Source organism: Leuresthes tenuis, unplaced genomic scaffold (assembly GCF_036924035.1).
Source record: "Leuresthes tenuis unplaced genomic scaffold, fLeuTen1.0.hap1 SCAF_18, whole genome shotgun sequence".
NCBI classification, from domain to species: Eukaryota; Metazoa; Chordata; class Actinopteri; order Atheriniformes; family Atherinopsidae; genus Leuresthes; species Leuresthes tenuis.
The window spans coordinates 27,417,529-27,430,243 of record NW_027325372.1 but is presented as its reverse complement, the minus strand read 5'-3'; the positions used below and the strand labels follow the sequence as shown (position 1 = coordinate 27,430,243).

Genomic DNA, 12,715 nt, shown 5'->3' with positions numbered 1-12,715 from the left:
ATTTCCTTTCTCAATTTAGAAATGTGTGTGTGTAAGTCACAACACCCGTGACACCAAAACGGCTTTCTTTTCTCTACACTCTGCACTATGAGCACACACACCAAATCAGAAAGGCTTTTTTCTCTCTTTTCTACATTATGGACTGTGGGGACACAAAACCGCTCTCTCTCTTTTTTTTTTTTATCGTGTGCCAGGGCGTTGTCTCATGTATTAGATTATGCTTAAGATACAAATGGGTTTATCAGTCACATCAGAATCCATACATACTGATCCTCCCGTAATAAAATGGTCGGATCTTATCAAACACACTTTGTTTCTTGTGACAATCAAGTCAGCGAAACAGCGTATACACGTCAAGACACTGAATCAAGTTTGCCACAAGAACTCATAAGTTTGGCAGTATTGCTCTGCCATCAGCAATGATACACCCATTTTATTTTCGTGAGACATGTGCAAGCACCTGTTCATCTACTGTTCTATCACTATGAATTAGTGATCTATTATCAATAAGGATACTTCTACAACTACTATCAAAGTATGTCCGGACTTCTTATGTTGTCAGTTGCTATATATGAATAAGTGGGTAGCTACTGACAAGCATTAAGCATGTCACACAGCCCAAACATATAACATTTCAGGACACACCACACAGTTAACAACCACAGTGAAGCGTGTCAAAGCCCAAACATGTAACATTCAACAGGACACTTACACAACACATTCAAATCAAACAGTCAGACAACATACAAGAACATATACCCCAGCCAGCATTGCTCCCTGCCTATTTTCGTACAGCACACTATGTGTGCGCACACCTTTATTCACAAACTCTTCAACTTATACTCTTTTACCGAAGCTGCTACAGCTCGATTACCACCTTTTAGGTATGTATGGTTGGCATTTGCACCTCTTTTTATACTGATTGCTGAAGATTAAGTTGTACTTTCTCAAACTACAACATTTTTTTATTTGTTGAAACTGGATTTGAAGTGGATAAATAAGGAGGACAAACAGTTTTAAGTCAGGCTGATAGAAGGAATTCATTTTATAGCAAAATCTGTACTTCGTCATATGTCGAGAGATGCTTATTGCTGAAGAAGTTCTTTCTCATTCTACAAAGTACAACGTTGTTTATCGTTGAAACTTGATTAGACATGAATAAATATGAAGGACAAAGCAGTCTTAACTTGGTTTGAGTTAAGGAATTCGTTTTATAGGAGAATCCGAATTCGTGCATAACTCATAAAATAGAGCTTATTTTCGGATTCCTGAAGAATGATTCTGGTTCTAGCCTTTTGGCTAAGATCAAGTGTAGTATCTGTACTTATCAGTTTAATATGTGATATGTCTATGCAAGGACTACATATTAAATGGATTTTTATCAATAGGAGTTGAAAAAGGAGCTTGCTCCGTTCACTCCAAGCATCGACCCGGTACTGCAGTGCCGCTGGGAACGGTGCGCTCTCCTCTGCTCTTGTGAAAAAGCAAACAGCGGTGCAGGATGGAAGTTTCTTTTAATCTGCTGAGAAAAGAGAGTGAATGCGAAGTAGACTTTAACACGGCTCTGGGAGCGAGCCGAGTGCGGGCTAACCAGGAGAATTGCTTGAAAGAAACGCGACACCGAATGAGCGGTCAGAACAAAGCCTCAATACGGTGTTCCTGTGGTGTTTTTATAAAATGCGGTGTAAAAAAAGGTGTGAATGCCCCATAGAAAACTAAAAGGTGGAGCGGAAGTGTTCGGCTGCAAGAAGGTGTGAATGTCCGACTATATTTGGTGAAAAGCAGGTGAAGCAAGGTCTGAATGCCCAACCTTACATCATCAAAAGCGAGATCAGAGGTTTTTGGCTGCAAGAAGGCCATAGTTTGCCAAAAGCGGGTAAGGTGCGAATGATCGGCTAAATATCAACAAAAGTGGGGGCGGAGGTCTTCGGATGCAAGTGGGTGTGAATATCCCACCATACAAGTATGGTGGAGAGGAAGCTGTGAATGGCCGACCATAGTTTGCAAAAAGCGGGTGAGAAAAGGTGCGAATGTCCAACCATACATGATCAAAACAGGGAGCGGAGGTGTTTGGCTGCGACAAGGTGTGAATGTCCACCCATAATTAATGAAAAGCGGGCAACAAGTAGGTTCGAATGCCCAACCATACATCATCAAAAGCAGGAGTGGATGTGTTCGGCTACAAGAAGGTTTGAATGTCCGAGCATAGTTTGTAAAAAGCGGGTAAGAAAAGGTTCGAATGCCCGAACATACACCATCAAAAGAGGGAGCGGAGGTGTTCCGCTATAAGACGGTGTGAATGTCCGACCATAGTTGGTAAAAAGTGGGTATGAAAAGGTTCGAATGCCCAAATTCGGCTGCAAAAAACTGTGTTCGGCTGCAAAAAGGTGTGAATGTTCGACTAAATTTTGTAAAAAGCGGGTATGACAAGGTGCGAATGCCTGACAATGTATGATCAAAATCGGGAGCGGAGGTGTTCAGCTGCAAGAAGGTCTAAATGTCCATTTTTAATTGCTAGAAAACATGAAAGAAAATTTTCGAAAATCAATCCACACATGATCATAAGTGGGAGAGGAGGTGTTCAGCTGCAAGAAGGTGTGAATGTCCTACCATAATTGCTGAAAAATGTGTTAGAAACGGTAAGAATGCTGGACCATACATCATCAAAAGCTAGAGAGGTGGTGTTCGGCTGCAAGTAGGTGTGAATGTCTGACTAAAGTTCAAATATATTAACAAAAGCGGGAGGAGAGGTCTTCGGATGAGTGGTCGAGAATTTCCAACCATAATCTATAAAATGCGGTGAAAAAAAAAGGTGTGATAGATACCTAAAAGGTGGAGCGGAAGTGTTCGGCTGCAAGAAGGTGTGAATGTTATATATATAGTTGGTGAAAAGCAGGAAAAGCAAGGTCTGAATGCCCAATCTTACATAATCAAAAGCGAGATCAGAGGTGTTTGGCGGCAAGAAAACGGGTAAGGGGTGAATGACCGACTAAATATCAACAAAAGTGGGGGCGGAGGTCTTCGGATGCAAGTGGGTGTGAATATCCCACCATACAAGTATGGTGGAGAGGAAGCTGTGAATGGCCGACCATAGTTTGCAAAAAGCGGGTGAGAAAAGGTGCGAATGTCCAACCATACATGATCAAAACAGGGAGCGGAGGTGTTTGGCTGCGACAAGGTGTGAATGTCCACCCATAATTAATGAAAAGCGGGCAACAAGTAGGTTCGAATGCCCAACCATACATCAACAAAAGCAAGAGTGGATGTGTTTGGCTACAAGAAGGTTTGAATGTCCGAGCATAGTTTGTAAAAAGCGGGTAAGAAAAGGTGCGAATGCCTGAACATACACCATCAAAAGAGGGAGCGGAGGTGTTCCGCTGAAAGACGGTGTGAATGTCCTAACATAGTTGGTAAAAAGCGGGTAAGAAAAGGTTCGAATGCCCGAATATATACCATCAAAAGGGGAAGCGGAGGTGTTCGGCTGTAAGAAGTTGTGAACGTCCGACCAAAGTTTGTAAAAAGCAGTTAAGAAAAGGTTCGAATATCCAACCAAACATAATCAAAAGTGGGAGCAGAGCTGTTCGACTGCAAGTAGGTGTGAATGTCCACCCATAATTCCTGAAAAATGGGTAAGAAAAGGTGCGAATGCCCAACCATACATCATCAAAAGAAGAAGTGGATGTGTTCTGCTACAAGAAGGTTTGAATGTCCGACCATAGTTTGTAAAAAGTGGTTAAGAAAAAGTTCGAATGCCCGAACATACACCATCAAAAGTGGGAGCGGAGGTGTTCCGCTGTAAGATGCTGCGAATGTCCGACCATAGTTGGTAAAAAGCGGGTAAGAAAAGGTTAAAAAACCCGACTGTACACAATCAATAGCGGAAGCGGAGTTGTTCGGCTACAAGAAGGTGTGAAAGTCCACCAATAATTACTGAAAAATGGGTAAGAAAAGGTGTGAATGCCCAACTATACATCATCAAATGCAGAAGTGGATGTGTTCGGCCACAAGAACGTTTGAATGTCCGACCATAGTTTGTAAAAGGCGGGTAAGAAAAGGTTCGAATGCCCGTACATACACAATCAAAAGAGGGAGCGGAGGTGTTTCGCTGTAAGAAGGTGTGAATGTCCGAGCATAGTTTGTAAAAAGTGGGTAAGAAAAGGTTCGAATGCCAGAACATACACCATCAAAAGAGGGAGCGGAGGTGTTCCGCTGTAAGAAGGTGTGAATGTCCGACCATAGTTGGTAAAAAGCGGGTAAGAAAAGGTTCGAATGCCAAAATATACACCATCAAAAGCGGAAGCCGAGTTGTTCGGCTGCAAGTAGGTGTGAATGTCAGATCATAATTTGCAAAAAGCTGATGAGAAAGGTGTGAATGACCGACAATAATTGCTGAAAAATGTGTTAGAAAAGGTAAGAATGCCGGACCATTCATCATCAAAAGCGGGAGAAGAGGTGTTCGGCTGCAAGAAGCTGTGAATGTCCAGCCATAATTAGTCAAAAACGGGTACGAAAAGGTAGTATTGCCAGACCATAAATGATCAAAAAAGGGAGCGGAGGTTTTCCGCTGTAAGAAGGTGTGAATATCCGACCATAATTGGTAAAAAGCGGGTAAGAAAAGGTGCGAATGCCCAACCATACATCATCAAAAGCATGTGTGAATGTCAGATCATAATTTGCAAAAACCTGATTTTGTGCAGCTGAACACATCTGTTCCCGCTTTTGATGGTGTATAGTCGGGCTTTCGAGGCTTTTCTTCAACGGTGTTTACAAATTACGGTTGGAAATTCAGACCTTGCAGCCGAACACCTCCGCTCCCTCTTTTGATCATACATTGTCGGGCATTCGCACCTTGTCTTACCCGCGTTTTACAAACCATGGTCGGACTTTCACACCTTCTTGTAGCTGAACAACTCCGCTCCCGCTATTGATTGTGTACAGTCGGGTATTTTAACCTTTTCTTACCCGCTTTTTACCAATTATGGTCGGACATTCACACCGTCTTACAGCGGAACACCTCCGCTCCCTCTTTTGATGGTGTATGTTCGGGCATTCGAACTTTTTCTTACCCACTTTTTACAAACTATGGTCGGACATTCAAACCTTCTTGTAGCAGAACACATCCACTTCTTCTTTTGATGATGTATGGTTGGGCATTCGCACCTTTTCTTACCCATTTTTCAGGAATTATGGCTGGACATTCACACCTACTTGCAGTCGAACAGCTCTGCTCCCACTTTTTATTATGTTTGGTTGGATATTCGAACCTTTTCTTAACTGCTTTTTACAAACTTTGGTCGGACGTTCACAACTTCTTACAGCCGAACACCTCCGCTTCCGCTTTTGATGGTATATATTCGGGCATTCGAACCTTTTCTTACCCGCTTTTTACCAACTATGGTCGGACATTCACACCGTCTTTCAGCGGAACACCTCCGCTCCCTCTTTTGATGGTGTATGTTCGGGCATTCGCACCTTTTCTTACCCGCTTTTTACAAACTATGGTCGTACATTCAAACCTTCTTGTAGCCGAAAACCTCCACTCCCTCTTTTGATCATACTTTGTCGGGCATTCGCACCTTTTCTTACCCGCTTTTTACAAACTATGCTCGGACATTCAAACCTTCTTCTAGCCAAACACATCCACTCCTGCTTTTGTTGATGTATGGTTGGGCATTCAAACCTACTTGTTGCCCGCTTTTCATTAATTATGGGTGGACATAATTTTTCACTTTTCACCAAATATAGTCGGACATTCACACCTTCTTGCAGCCGAACACTTCCGCTCCACCTTTTAGTTTTCTATGGGGCATTCACACCTTTTTTTACACCGCATTTTATAAAAACACCACAGGAACACCGTATTGAGGCTTTGTTCTGACCGCTCATTCGGTGTCGCGTTTCTTTCAAGCAATTCTCCTGGTTAGCCCGCACTCGGCTCGCTCCCAGAGCCGTGTTAAAGTCTTCTTCGCATTCACTCTCTTTTATCAGCAGATTAAAAGAAAGTTTCATCTTAGGCTCCCTGAAACTTCCATCCTGCACCGCTGTTTGCTTTTTCACAAGAGCAGAGGAGAGCGCACCGTTCCCAGCGGCACTGCAGTACCGGGTCGATGCTTGGAGTGAACGGAGCAAGCTCCTTTTTCAACTCCTATTGATAAAAATCCATTTAATATGTAGTCTCGCATAGAGGACATATCAGACATTAAACTGATAAGAACAGATACTACACTTGATCTTAGCCAAAAGGCAGAGAAGCGATAACTGTCCACTGGTTCACGTCCGAGGGCCCTTCCTGGCACAATGCGCACTTGTAGCGGTGTTCTTTTTATGGCCATAGTGTCACTTTGCACCTCCGCCCACCCGCTGCACTGAGCACTCTTCAGCCCTTTTAAATGGTATAACTTTACACTACCACACGCTCCAGCGAGCACCATTCAAGCAACAACTTTGCACTCCAGCTTCGAACATCGGCACAGTCGCAACAAGTAAGGCGACTCTACTCAGAGAAGTCACTCTGCACAGTAACAAGATTTCTTTTGCACAGACAGAAAGGGCTTCATCCGCAAAGGTAAAGCCTGCCAAAAATAGAAACAACTCATTAGTGCTGCTCAACGTTGTACTTTGCAGTAAAAGAAAGAGCAAATCTAAAGTTTCAGGAATCCGAGAATAAGCTTACTTTCATGAGTTCTTCACGATTTCGGATTTTGCTATAAAATGAATTCCTTCACTCAAACTAAATTAAAACTGCTAAACCGCTAATCTGTTACATACAAGGCAGATGTCAAATTCACCGAAATAGGATCTAAGGGTATTTGGCCAATCGAGCTGTAGCAGCTTCGGTAAAAGAGTATAAGTTGAAGAGTTTGTGAATAAAGGTGTGCGCACACATAGTGAGTTGTAGGAAAATAGGCAGGGAGCAATGCCGGCTGGGGTATATGTTCTTGTATGTTGTCTGACTGTTTGATTTGAATGTGTTGTGTAAGTGTCCTGTTGAATGTTACATGTTTGGGCTTTGACACGCTTCACTGTGGTTGTTAACTGTGTGGTGTGTCCTGAAATGTTATATGTTTGGGCTGTGTGACATGCTTAATGCTTTTCAGTAGCAACCCACTTATTCATATATAGCAACTGACAACATAAGAAGTCCGGACATACTTTGATAGTAGTTGTAGAAGTATCCTTATTGATAATAGATAAACTAATTCATAGTGATAGAACAGTAGATGAACAGGTGCCTGCACATGTCTCATGAAAATAAAATGGGTGTATGATTGCTGACGGCAGAGCAATACTGCCAAACTTATGAGTTCTTGTGGCAAACTTGATTCAGTGTCTTGACGTGTATACGCTGTTTCGCTGACTTGTCACAAGAAACAAAGTGTGTTTGATAAGATCCGACCATTTTATTACGGGAGGATCAGTATGTATGGATTCTGATGTGACTGATAAACCCATTCGTATCTTAAGCATAATCTAATACGTGAGACAACGCCCTGGCACACAATCAAAAAAAAAAAAGAGAGAGAGCGGTTTTGTGTCCCCACAGTCCATAATGTAGAAAAGAGAGAAAAAAGCCTTTCTGATTTGGTGTGTGTGCTCACAGTGCAGAGTGTAGAGAAAAGAGAAAAGAAAGCCATTTTGGTGTCACGGGTGTTGTGACTTACACACACACATTTCTGAATTGAGAAAGGAAATTATTTTAGAGAAAGCACTAGAGTTTAGATCCCATATTTGTTGATAGGCATTCATTTAATTTTTCTTTTAATCAGTTTTAAAGTGAATACTAACTGAGAAATGAAAAAGGTGAAGAGTTTAGAAGCTTGGTTCAAGAGCAAAACTTGGTTTATGATCAGCTGAGTCTCTAAACAGAACAGCAAAGGGCTTCATCGAACATTTAAAAAAGATTCAGATTGTTAGAATATCCAGAATTTATAGGAATGGTGGTGATTACTCTTATTTTCTAGAATGGAAATAACTGCACCATGTCTGTTTTATGAATTTAAGGGGCTAAAAAGTTTTGTTCTCGTTTTTCTATGATTAACCGAATGTATGTGAGAGTCCAAACAGACAGAAGGGTTACGGCCGAGCGCTGGACCTTCCAAAAAAGATGAGACAGGCTGGACCTGTGCCATACTACTTAAGACCGGCATGTGGATAACAGGTTCTTTAAACTCTCACACACACAAACTCACACACGTTCGCACACATACACCCATACACACACACATTCTTGAACTTGCTGCAAGATTAAACATTTGCATTAACTGACTCCAGCAACTCTGAGTCTCATTGAGAGACTTTTCTCAACAATTGGGTCCTCAAACCAGATCTCAACGTTTTTTCCGCTTTCCAGGGTCGGAGCTGAAACCGTGCACGGGGGAGTCCAGTACTCCTAATGAAAGACCCCCTGCTGAATTGCGGTAATTAGGGGCCAGTGTCCACTGAAAGGGGGAAACAGGGACGAGATCGTACTTTTGAATCAATGGCCAGAAGCCATTGGCAGTGCAGGCATCAACAATAATGGTGTTATTTCACCCATTAACACTTAAGGTACCTCATGCAGTGGCTGTGATATGGTTACTTAACAAAATATCTTTACCAGACATCTCTCCTACATAACAGTTCTTCTTTTACAGCCACACCTTGTTGTCGAGAGATGTGCTACACTTAATCCATCCACACTGCTACCTACCCCACAGATGGAAAGCCTCATGATTGCATGTCAGAAATAACCATCAGTGTTTTACCCAGGCCAGACTTAACTGATATACGTTATGAAAATGCAGAAATAACTATATTTATTCAACAGGTCAAGCAAAAAACCCTGATGGCACAAATGCTACAGGATTTGCAGTAGTAACAGAAACTGAAGTTTTCTTAAAACAACCACTACCAAAAAATTACTCTGTTCAAGCAGTCGAATTGGTAGCTTTAACTGAAGCTTGTAAATTAAATAACAAAAAGGTTGTTAACGTTTACACTGACAGTCAGTATGCCTTCTCAACTGTACATGTGTTAACACAGCATTGGAAAAACAGGTATGTTGACATCCACAGCTAAATGTATAAACTACAAATATTTTAGCATTATTAGATGTTATTCAATTGCCATCTACAATAGACTCGTATGAATGACCGGAAGGAAAACCATACTGCCAAAGAATTTGTTTAAATATGCTGCAGTATTGAGCCACGGACCATGTCATGTCTCAACAGGAGGGATGGAAGCAATAATGAACAAGGTTTTTACAGCATATGGTTTTACTTATTATTGAATTTTTTTTTTTAGAATAAATAAATGAATAAAGTTTTGTCTAGCAGGTCAAATATGTGCAAAATACATTCCACAGGGCAATCTAAGACCAAAACGAAGATAATTCCCTAAGCCAGTGTATCTTTTTCAACATATTTGTTTGGATTTCATTATTTCATTATTGTGTAGATTTCATTGAACTAAATTAATGTTAAGGGAAACGATTCTGCTCAGTGACAACAGATGTTTTTACCAAATGGTCTGAAATATTTCCATGTGCACAAGCAGATGCACTCTCAGTAGCAAAATCACGCGTAAAATAACTCATTTCTAGATTTGAAATTCCTGAAAAGATCTTCAGTGATAATTTGACACACTTTGTAAGCTATGTCATCTCACTGATGGCAAAGAACTTAAAATAGATCTTAGAAACCACTGTGATATAGAAGGTTTCGCTAACACATTGGAATTGTTTTACTATTTACATATGCATGTGCAGTGAAGAATTGCTTGCTGCTGATAAATGCAAAGAAGAACAGCTTACACATAGATGCTCACATATAGGCTGCTGAATGCAATGAAGACCTGCTTATCCAGTAAAGTTCAATGTCAATGTGTAATATTCAATTAGGATTTGCAAAACAGTGAAGTTAAACAATGAATGGGTCCATAGTCGGTATGAGAAGACTACAGGAATATTTACCTGGGTGTACGTTCAAACAGAGATGAGAAAATTGCGATAAATTATTGTTTGTTTGTTTGTTAGTATGTATATGAATGTTATGTGTATAAACTGGGTTGAGTTGTAGTTACTCAGTAGTGTCTCAGTGAAACAACCGACGGGGGAAGCCTTGCGGTGACAACAAAAGCAGTGTTTTACTGATCAGTCAAGTTGCTCCAGTGTACTCCATACAAACTGGTTGGCTACTGAAGGGATAGAAAATGGGGAATACTTGTTTTAAAGCAAACAAGAAAAATACATGTTTTAACGGGACCCAGACAATATTATATAGATGTCGCCACTGAAGTAAAGAACATTTACGTGGGATGGTGTGAGGGTCCTCGTTTGGCTGACGTTCGCCGATATACTCGCCATGCTCAGAACCAAGTTGAGACGCGTAAGACAACCAAAAGGGACAAGTGTGAAAAGGAGCTGCATTTGGCATCCATGACCATGTATTACGCAGTTGGTGTAAACAGAGGACGAGGCCGAAGTCGAAGACGTGGACGTGTGGGAGAGGAGGTCGAAATGGGCCACGCCAGAGCTATGATCCGAATATTTGTTTTTACTGTGGCCAGACTGGACACTGGAAGAAGGACTGTCCACAGCTAAAAAGTGATGAAATTGGGCAAAAGGCTGACTGAGGGTGGGAGGCAGGTTCTGGACGTCACGCGGCAGCGGAGCCTCCACTAATGGGTGATAGCACAAACACACTCACACATTTTTCCTGCTCTGTGTAGTGAAGCAACGCTTGCCGACTGTGATTCACGTAGTAAAGTTTTGCATGCTATTTCCGTCCTAGAGCAAAGATATTTCTCTCAGAATATAGGAACTTATGTTCATCAGTAGTGACGTCAGGGGAGTTTGATTGTCCTCCAAAGTTAAGTGGAAACCACGTTTACTGTATGTCTGCATCAGGCCAGGTTGTGAAGGAGAAAATGACAATGCCCATTGCGTGTTGTCACTCCCGATGAGCTCTCCTTCAAACACTCATTTTTGTTATCAGAGTTGTGTCCCATTAACCTGATGGGCTGTGATCTCATGTGTAAATTAGGCATTATTTTAACTTCTACACCAGAGGGTGTTAAGGTTATGTTACAGCCTGACAAAGTTTTCACAGCAGTGCAGTTTGATTCATCGGCACTTACATATGCTTATGAGTGGAAACTTCCCAGCTCTCCTTTTTCACAACAACTAGTGGAAGAAGCAAAAGCGTTAGTTTCACCCCTTTCTGATTTCATGCAACCTACTGATTTGCACTGCACATCACACATTTCTTTGGGGCCTGACAATGACTATGAGAAGAAGTGAAAAAATATGTGCGCCTACTTTATTGGCTGTGTCGCTCACTCCAGAGCACTTCGATTTTTTTAATGTTTGTGGTACTCGCCCTCACATTTCCTTGGCCAAACGTACACACTGGCAGTGACAAGGTGTGGGAGAGTTTGTTGCTACATGTCAGAAAGAAATGGAGTGGACTGTTTCACCTGCTGATCCAAATTTGATGTTTTCTGAACGATTGTCAGCATACAAAAAAACATTTTTGAGTACAATGCATTGTCAAAGAACTGTGGACTTAATTCCTACCACAGAATCACATTTTGAAGCATGTTTTTTATCTGAAACAGATTTGTCTTCGATACCCATGTTGGCTGAAGTGCCCAATGATCTTTGGGCTAAGAGCAAATATGATGTGGGGTTGATAAAAGGCTGTGAACCAGTAATTGTCACCCCTAAATCAGACTTTTGTCCATGTAAAAAACAATACCCTTTTAAGCCTGAAGCAATTAAAGGGATTAAACCTGTTTTTCAATCTTTTCAGAAAACAGGCGTTATTGTTCCTTTTGAAAATTCACCTGTGCTTACTCCATTGTTTCCTGTTAAAAAGATTAAAGATGCTGGCCAGCCAGATGAATGGCGTTTTGTACAGGACCTCCAAGCGGTGAATGCTGCAGTTCAGCCACATGCTCCACATGCTCAGCCACATGCACATGCTCAGCCACATGCACAGTTTTTCTCAGTGGTTGACTTGTCGCCAGTGCACCCTGATAGCCCATTTTGGTTTGCTTTTTAGTTTGAAGGGAGATCTTGGACTTTTACCTGGTTATGCCAGGGGTACTGTGAAAGTCCCACTATTTACAATGCTGCCCTCAAAGCTAGTCTGGATTAACTTCAATCAACCACAGGCTCTGCTCTTTTGCAGTATGTGGATGACATCCTTTTATGTAGTCCATCTAAACAACAGTGTGAAAAAGACCAAATGACTCAAATAACTTTCTTGCTTTCAAAATCTTTCCTCTAGTGACGCTGACTTAGAGAGGGATGAAGATAATCATGTTTAATTGTTCATGTTTTGATTGTTTATCATTGGACCCTTTATTACTATGATGCCTGCATTTTAAACTCACGTTGTGTGCAAATGCAGGCTGATGTTTTACAGATAAAGTTATTATTTTCCTTGTTTCTTTTGGGTTGATTAATATAATGGTATTATTATAATCAAAAGGGAGGAATGTAATGGAAAATAATTCTTATATGCATTGTATTGAGTGTTACTGTGTATAACCTGCAAATGACCGAGCTGCAAGGTACCACCCTGCCCTGTTTTCTTAAATTCCTCTTTACAATGGTGGGCTTGTTATAATGAGATAGCTGCACTTTAGGGGGGACAGGGTTAGGCTGGTATTTACGAGTGTGTCTGGGTAACCTCAACTGATGGTTGGGGAGGAAAGTTAGAAGAACAAT

The 12,715-nt window shown here is 41.4% G+C and overlaps 2 non-coding genes across 2 annotated transcripts; one reads left to right on the top strand and one right to left on the bottom strand.

The window, feature by feature from the left end:
• Positions 1 to 1,280: 1,280 nt before the first annotated feature.
• LOC140276148 (U2 spliceosomal RNA) lies at positions 1,281 to 1,467 on the top strand. Its single transcript, XR_011908830.1, has one exon. It is a non-coding gene; the product is annotated as a U2 spliceosomal RNA (small nuclear RNA).
• Positions 1,468 to 6,066: 4,599 nt separating this feature from the next.
• On the bottom strand, positions 6,067 to 6,256 carry LOC140275945 (U2 spliceosomal RNA). The gene has a single exon (XR_011908644.1). It is a non-coding gene; the product is annotated as a U2 spliceosomal RNA (small nuclear RNA).
• Positions 6,257 to 12,715: the final 6,459 nt, after the last annotated feature.